Source organism: Numida meleagris, chromosome 17 (genome assembly GCF_002078875.1).
Source record: "Numida meleagris isolate 19003 breed g44 Domestic line chromosome 17, NumMel1.0, whole genome shotgun sequence".
Lineage (NCBI taxonomy): Eukaryota > Metazoa > Chordata > Aves > Galliformes > Numididae > Numida > Numida meleagris.
Window position 1 is genome coordinate 5823336 of NC_034425.1, and position 9304 is coordinate 5832639.

Here is a 9304-nt window from a genome sequence, read left to right on the forward strand (position 1 = left end):
CTCTGGTAGATGAGAGCTGGGATGGGCAGGAGCCAGATGGCATAGGGCTATTTGTGTTTGTAAGACGGGCTAGAATTAAACCTTGTGGAGATTACATTCAGAAAGCATACGTATGTTAAAGTGAGAAAGAAAAGCCAGTTAAAAGTTGGTCAAAGTACAAAATTAAAAGAAAATAAACAGTTTGGAAGCAGCAGCCTCAGGCCTCGCAGGAGAATAACTCCATTTTCAAATCCTTGCAGACACGATTTCAAAGCCCAGGAGTGAAAGGGCCTGATTATTGTGGGTAAAAGAACAGAAACACACACACACACAAATTCCTCGCCGCTTACAAGCTGTGGCATGACACTGAGGTCTTCCTAAGGCACACAAGGGCCCTCACCCCACTCCCAGCTTCTGCCTGAGCTGAGAACCTGGCTCCCATTTTCCCTTTAGCAACAGCCTCGGATGGTGAAACAAGAAGTGGGCATTAACTCTGTCTGCATACCAAGCCTTCTGGTCTTGGAGGACATGGGCTGTCCCCCCAGGAGCTGAGCAGAGGGAATGGGGGCAAGGAAGCTCCTGCAGGACCCAGGACACGGGTGGCTCAGGTCCTACACACCGTGTGTCCTCTCTTGCCAATCACACGACACCTCCTGACTAAATGAAAAGGTCATTTTCCTGGTTTTGCCGTAACAACGAGATCTAAAAATAAGCTCTTGCCTTAAAAAACATCTCCACCGGCCTTCAGAAGAGAGAGACTGAAATAGAGGGGGGAAAAAAAAAAAACAACAACAACGAGAGAGGTAGAGAAGAAAAAAGAAAGAAAAAGTAAAGTCATAAGTTGTGCTGCTCTTGCCAACATCCACAAATCCTCATCCAAATAACCTCTCATTTACATGCATGTTTATTTAGCTTTCATGGCTGTCTGGAAATCAGAGTTTTTTCCCCCCCCTTCTTGTCTAAGATAAAGATGAAGAGAAGTGGGGAAATGGGACCTCCCTCCATTCGTCAGGTACATCGCCACGGCCGGCCGCCATGGTTGGCTTTCCGACTGGCTGAACACCCAGCTCATGTGTTGGGGGCTTATGGGCAGGGAATGTGTTTCAAAAGTGATCTGATAGAAAGCAAAACAAACAAAAAGGGATATTCCCAAGAAATGGCCCTTCCAGCCCCATCCTACCATCAGTATAAATGTTTCTGAGGTTTTTAATCTGGTCTGGGTGGAAGGTGACCTTTCCCCTGAAAAGCTCCACATTGGTTTCATCAGATTTTCTTAAGTTATTTTGTCTTTATTAATTATGTCGCTAGATATCTCAGGGAGGAACTGGAACTAGACCATAGGTTAACACAAGGTTTGGAAGCATTCTTTGCTCTACAGACACACACAAATCTCATGCTTCTTGATAAAAAAAAAGGATTCAGATAATATTTAGAAGAATTTGTGTTCTTTGAGGATCCAGAAAGTCTAAAGCAGAAAATGCCATCTACTTTAGAGACCAAGAAAACCTTCACTGCAGCATGAAATGGAGTAGGCGTAATTAAATACTGAATAGCCAACTGATGTTCTTTCCTACTCGTTAAATCACAACGCACGTGGCTCTCATTATGCAAACACTCACACGCGCTTAACTTTGGCCACATGAGAACTCTGAAGTGCTGAGCCCATGTACAGATAAACGTACACTGCCACCTTGATGGGACCAGGCCACGTCTGGCTCTTACTGTATGCTATTTCCTCTTTCTGTCCAAAAGTGAAAAACCTTTTATTATTATTATTTTTTTCAGTGGAGGTGCAAAAGTCTGCAAAAGCAGCTGGGTGACAGGAGGTGGAAACGCTGCTGGTACGTGATTCCTGTGGGACAGCTTGGCGGGAGCAAGGGGCTGCTGTGCTCTGCAGTCACAGTGGTCCTTCAGAGGGCACTCATAGTGATGAGCTACTGGGAAGAAGGAGTGGGGCCATGCGTTTCTATCCATATTGGCCATCCTTAACCTTTCATATTTCCTCCTTTTGATCACCTGATGGACTGAAGCTGGAAAGCACAGTCAGGAGCTCCTCTCTGGGCCATCAAAGGTGGGTTTGGATTTACCCTTCAACACTGACCTAGACATAAAGAGGGTATACTTGCCTGTTTTGGAGATGCCAAACAGACAATTTCTGAATGTTTTGGGAATCCCCTCCATCAATGTCTTTAAGCTCCTTCTGGCACTGCCAGCATGGACAGTCAAGGAGTCAAGTCAGGGAGTACTTTGGTTATTCCTGTGTACTTCTTTAAGGATTTTCTATGCAAGATGTTTATTTTGCTTTGGATGGCAAAAGCTGTATAATTTCCCTGATGTGGGCGAAGACCTACTAATATAAAAACACTTATATTCGTACAACTTATTCCTGCAGGAGAAAAGGGAACAAGCTTAGATAGTATAAGGCACCCTTATGCTGTCCACACTACAGGATATGCTGCTGTAACTGTATGGGTAAAATATCACAACCGCAGCCAACATAATTACACCAGTACAAAAGATACTGTGTGTAGACCAGAGCTACATATGCCACTTCCTAATACTTTCATTTGCCACTTTTGGCCACTCTTGTACCTGAATTAAATCCCTCCTTTCAGTTAGGTCCTCCTTCCATCCCAAGCAGCAGGAAAACAAGTGGCCAATTTACCTGGCTCAACAGATACTGCTGACACAGGCAGGGCCAGGACAGTCCCTGCGTCAGAGGAAGGTGTCTCCTTGTTTTGCCTGCTGGACATAAAACCATGGAATCATTAAGGTTGGAAAAGACCTCTAAGAACATAAAGTCCAGCCATTAACCCATCACCACCATGCCCACTAAACCACATCTACCCTTTTCTTGAACACCTCCAGGGACAGTGACTCCACTGCTCCCCTGCACAGCATGTTCCAATGCCTGATCACTCTTTCAGAGAATAAATTTTTCAAGCTGAACCTCCCCTGGTGCAACATGAAGCCATTCCCTCTTATCCTACCGCAGTTACTCGGGAACAGCGGCTGACCCCCCACGCTACAATCTCCTTTCAGGTGGCTGTAGGGAGCAATGAGGTCTCCCTTGAACCTCCTCTCCAGACTGAACCATCCTCAGCTGCTCCCCATAACACTTGTGCTCCAGATCCTTCACAGCTCTGCTGCCCATCTCTGGACACATAAAAACAAGGGCTGTCCTAGCAGCCAGAATAGCTTCTCAGCCTTGTGCCAATGGGACAAGTGCTCAAGGTCGCACAGTGGCACAAGGAAGACCTTCAGCCCCTCAGGGCTTCCTCACATGCTCTGGGGCTCACCAGAAGTTCTTGGCATGCCTGTCCCTGTGCTTAAGTTCTGTCTCTTCAAAATGGAGATGGTAGTTAAGTGAATTGCTTGGATTTGAGCCAAACGGGCTGGAATACACTGAGCTCATCTCATCGCGGAAGTTAAGTAGCCTCAGGCCCCTACAGTGCTGGGATGAAAGGCCAGGCCAAGCCAAGGGGTCGTGGTGGAACATTAAACCAAATAAATCAAACCAGCTGGGAGACTCCATTTGCTCTCAGCTTGCTCCCGGGAAATGACAGCTGCTCTCCCATCAGACGGGGGAGAGCTCAGAGATCAACTGCTGCAATCCATCAGGGTGGAGACGGCTGGAAAAGCATCCCGTGGGCTGAGGGGTGGAAACAGAGGGGTCTGGGGTAGCACACTCCTTCTGCAGGCTGCTCTTAGCCCCATGGAGAATTCCTCATCGTATGCATGAAGAAGGGCTGGAATACACCACAAAGCCCCCATCTGCTCATGGAAGACAGTGGTGTGGAACTGGGTTATAATTTCAGTGGGATGGAATATGGAATATGATATATTTATGAATAATAATTTTAAAAGAGCAAAATCCTAGAAAAACAAGCTGTTTGGAAACAGTTCTGAAGAAGCAGGCGATGCTTTCCTTGGGAGGGGCAGATACAGTTTGCATCACAAAAAATAATCCTGAAAGCACTGCAGTGGAACTGAACCATGACAGCTGGTAGAGCAGTAACAGCAGGCAATGTTGAGATAGTTCCTTTTCCCAGTCCCAGTTTGTCTTGTTATTTGTCTAGGATCTGCTGAAATTATTCTTTGAAGATGTGCCTTTGGAATAGCTTATTATTGTTCGATTTGAATGAGACAAAGCCATTGATGCCACAGTGCAAAGAAGTCTCGTTAGGTCAAAGTCACCAGTGCCTCTGGAAGACCTTCGGTTCCAGGCGTCTGGTTGCATTTTGCCTTTAGTCCTCTGTATGATGGCAGCAGAAACATGATGCTGGGAGACACCTGTGGCTGAGAGGGAATGCCAAGGTGTTCCATGCTGTGATAACTGTTCGGATTCAGCAGATTCTTCACCACAGAGCTGTGGCCACGTTACCCAAAGAGGTAAACCTAAGGGCTGACCTAAGGGCTCTCTATGCATAAAACCATCCTTGTTTCTTGTGTGAGGGTATTTTTTTTTATTTTTATTTTTTTGCTTTCTAATGAAGCTCTTTTCCCTGTAAGTTGTACATGTTTCCTGTATTCGCTTTCACTGTGTATTTTTGACACTTCTTTCCTTCAAATGTGAAACAGTCCCTCCATTTCTCATTGCTCCTGCCTCCCTGTACTGCATCTCGAACTACTTTATTCTGCTGTCCTTCTTTTAAGCTGAGAAAAATAAAGGGTAACATGAGTTTGCTGCTCCATGGGGTGCCACCAAGCTTACATCAGGGCAGAATCTATCTCACTTCAGCTTCCAGATGTGTTAGTTTGTAAAACAAGGGGGATATACTCACTTTGTGAGTATGCATCCAACCCTGAGCTTACACATCTTTGTGGGCTTTTTCTTGTGCTAGGACTTGGATATTGGGAAAAAGTTCTTCTCTGAAAGAGTGAGAAGGCTGCCAAGGGAGGTGGGGGAGTCACTGTCCCTGGAGGTGTTCAAGAACCATGGAGATGGGGCACTGAGGGACATGGTGGGGATGAGTTGGAGTTGGGCTTGGTGATCTTAGAGGTCTTTTCCAACCCACGATTCTACTTCTTTCAAAATCTCCTTAACTTCGTTGAGCCCATTTTTGGGACTGTATTATCACTATAGGTGTAAAAGAGAATCGCTACCATCACCACATTTGTTGTGTGCACTGCACAGAGTTCCTCCAAAGGGCAGGAAGGATGTGAACAAAATGACTTTCTGTGTTAACACATGCTTCAAACGTTGTTAGGGCCACCAGGAAAAAGCGTGCCTCGTTGAAACGGAGGGATGGACACAGAACAGAAACCCAGATCCGGAATTTGGTAAGCTATCTGGCCACTGGACAGCTATTTCAATTTCTGTGTTAAATGACTAATTGTTTGATCACATACGGGAGCAGAGAAAAATACAAACACAGCATTTGCTTTGCCTACAGCTGCAAGAGTCCCGAGCACTGGGCAATGAGGCTTGGACTCCCCAAGTGTGGCATTAGCAGTGTGTTTGGGTTAAACTCTTAAGACAAATCATAGCCGGGACTTGTCTCAGCTTCCCTCTGCCCCCACAGTGCAGACAGCCTCTGCGCTTGCGAGTATTTTGGTCTCCAGTTCTGTTATTCTATCACTTCTTATTATTAGAAGTTTTTCTCATATCCCGATTGGTAGAAAACGTCATCATCGATTGCCAAGAATAACCTAATATTGTTTAAAAACATTATTGCTGGGGCTGACCCAGGGCATGTCGTGCTGTGAGCGGAGCAGACTTGGAATCACAAACTCCTTTCAGCTTATGGAAGCAACAAGGGCCGATGTGTTCCGTGCACTTTCTCAGGGCAAGCCGGAGAAGGAGCTTACACTCGATTCACACGGGCACTTCCCGCAGGCAGCGGTGCCTTGCGATAGCTGCAAATGCAGATGTTCCCCTTTCTCTAGGCGAGAACAGAAAGGGAAAAGAGAAAACCCAAACCCTGGGGCCACGGAGGTGTTCACGCCGCTGCTTCGCCCTGCGTGCTTCCGCCTCCATCGCGAGCGGCTCTCGCAGGGGGCTGGCAAACTCCTCAAAGAAAACAAAAGCATCTCACAACATTTGCGTTCAGCTCAAACCACATCTTTAGGGATTTTGAGAAGTACTGGATCCCAGCAGAGAAGCTTTGCCGTTATATTTCCCCCTTGTCTCCAGTTACTTCCTGCCTTTTTGCACAGCTTTGGACTAGCCTGATGCCTTCTAGGAGAGGAAGATCAGAGCTGTTACTGCCGTTCAGTCCCAGCAGCACTTCCACTGTTTGGGACGAGGCCACCTGATGCCAGCAGTCAGCCCCCACAACTCAGCCCCTTTGCCGTGGTTTTGCACTGTGACCAGAGATGACACAGGACAGGATGGAACTGCCTGAATTGTGCATGGAGAGGTGCAGTGCTTTGCCCAAGCACACGGTAAATCAGTGGTGGAGCCAGAAGCCTTAAGAACGAGCCTTGTATTCGAAGCAAAATACTCTCCTTCTGCCAAGCCAAGAAAGAGTGAAAGGAGAAGGCAGCAGATCATTTCATCCACTGGAGGAGAAGGGGTACAACCACATCCATGGGCTGATGGTGAGGTTGCTCCCTGCAAACTCTGTTGTTTGCCCTTCCATGGGCCACTCAGCACAACACTGCACTTAGCTCCTTATTCATATACTCTTCCACCCTTTCCTTGCCCCATGATAGCTGTCGAAAACATTATGCATAAACAAACTACCATGAGACTATTTATTCCGGCATTTCCAGTAATCTCTCTTTTTTCCTCCTTCATATCTGTGGTCCATTTTTAAAGAATCCAGCGTGCATTTGGAAAGCTGAATATTCTGTGATTCATCCGTGATTGTTTCATGGCAGATTAATGTGCTGCTATAGCGAGAAGACATAAGTAATTAGGTGCGCGTTGATTTATTTGTTGCCGTTAGTATTTGTTCACAATTCAGCCCTTTTCTTTTAATGTCTGTGAATTGCTCATAACCGGCTCTGCTTTTGTTACAACAGTCATTATTTAATGGATGTTTGACTGAGCCTGGATGCAACATCTCCAGTTTGCTGGGATCGGGGAGATTTGATCACTCCTGCTCTCAGTGTGTGGCAATTGCCTGATTCGCAGCGCGCTCTTTTTGCTTCTGGTTTGGATGGTTAATGCTCCTGGGGTCAACGTTCTGTTATTGCTTTAATGCGTTTTTAAAAATGTGTTTATGGTCCTCACACACACAAAAAAATAAAAACAGAAAGCGCAAGAAGAAAATAATGGCTTAAAGGGGAAGGAAAAGGAAAAGAAGACAGTATGGTTACTTTGCCATTTCACACTTTCATAGAATGGCTTGGGTTGGAAGGGACCTCAAGGATCATCAAGCTCCAACCCCCCTGCTACAGGCAGGGCCGCCAACCTCCACATCTAATACCAGAGCAGGCTGCCCAGTGCCTCATCCAACCTGGATTTCTCTCGTTTAGCTTGCCTTCTAGGCTCAGCCTTTTGCATGACACTGAATTTAGCCCCCCACAGAGGATTTCCCAGCCCTGCTGGCTGCCTGGCCATGTTCTAACTCCTGCATCTGAATTAACCGAAGGGTTTATTGGGGTGTTTGAACAGTTTCATGATTAAAATGATTACTTTCAGCAGACAACTGTGGCTCTGATGGGCAGGCAGAGCTCAGGGCCTTTTTCTACCCCACCCTTTAGGAATCTGTTAGCTGAGGTTGCCAGCATCAGTCTGCAATGATTTTGTTAAGTTCTTGCCTTTTGCAAACTTAAAGGCACATCAGAAAGAAACAAATTGCTACGCATGTGTAGCTCATAAACAGAAATTCTCTGAGCTTCCTGCCTTCTCAGAGCAGCCTGAGGCTTAGCACTGTGGACCATCTCCAGGGACTGATCGCCAGAGCTGTTCCTGCAGAAGACACGAAGACACGTTTTCTGTCTGAAGGAGAGGATGCAGTCACATCGCTCCTCACTTCCCTCTGCCAACTGCTCCATGGCCAAGCGATGCTATGGAAAATGAGCCCCTTGCCAACCCTAAAGGGAAGCTGTAATGCTTCTTGCCAGGACGATGGAAAGAGCCATGCAGCTGGCACAGGCTTCATGCTTCTGATACTGATAGAACAACTCCTTGTCTTGGTAGTGTCTGTGCATTAGCTATTGGTCAGAATACCTTGCTCAGGTCCTTCCCCTCCATGCTGAACAAGCCAACATCAGATGCTTGTCACCAAATCCATGCCCTGGCTCAAACCAAGCCATGCTCTTTCTGGCAGCTGGAAGAGCAGAAGAGAAAGCTCTCAGCTGAACCCAGTGTACTCAGGAGAAAAGAGAAACTGTAAAGCAAACGGGAAGAAAATGGAAAGGGCTGCACAGGGTGGGTGAAACCATGTGGAAGAGAACTGCAGAGTGCCAGCCTCGAAAGGCCAAGGACAGGCATCGTGTGCTCAGGTCCTATCTTAGCTGAAAGGAAACCAACCTTGAGTTACTCTGTAGGCTTGGGTGGGTTTCCTGAACTGTGAGTGTGAACATGTGCAGCTCTCACTTCCCGCTAGATTAACAAAGGCTGGAACTGAAGACTGAGGACCAGCTGCCTGCATGCTGCTGTCATTCTGATAACAACTCGGAGACTTCAATCTTTGAAGACTAATTCTAACGACCTTGGTTGTAAGTTTGGATTATTATAGGTTATTTTTTACATTCAATGGTTCAGCTCCAGCAACAAGGTTAACATTCTATCATATTCTCAATTCAGGCTGCTCTGTGACAAATGCTGGGCCATATGTATGATAAATCTTTTCCAGCGTCTGGAAAAAGTTTGATTTTCCTTATGTCAGCATAGTAACCTCAGTGTCTGTGGTGTGTTTTTCTCTGGTGATGTACTGAGTGAAAGCAAAGCTCCCCAGCCACGCTGCTCCCCACACGGGGACATGAGCTGAGACCACAGATCAGAGACCTCTGGGTCCCAGGCATGTTGGAGCTGGGGATGGAGGGGAGAGAATACTGCAAGTGAAATAAGACTGGTTTCGCTCACTGTTGTCAGTGCTTTGTCACTGCCTTTATAATTCCCATGGTCAAAGATGGGAAACAAAGAGCCCCATCTACACCTCAAGTGATGGCAGGAAATGGAAATCATCCTATCGGTTCCCAAGCTCTGTTTTTGTTTTGTATTTGAAATCAGGAGTTTCAACCGTTGTCAAATTATCTTGCAGAGATTCAAGCTCTGCTTGATCACTTGGTGCTTCCAGCATGGCACAGCATGTACCAGAGCTGGTTGCTTGTCCTCTAACTTCAAGACTAAAAATTCAGCTAACTCTCAAGCCCTGATTGCTTCTACATCAGACTGACTGCCCGGGACGGAGACACAGAACGCCTCTAC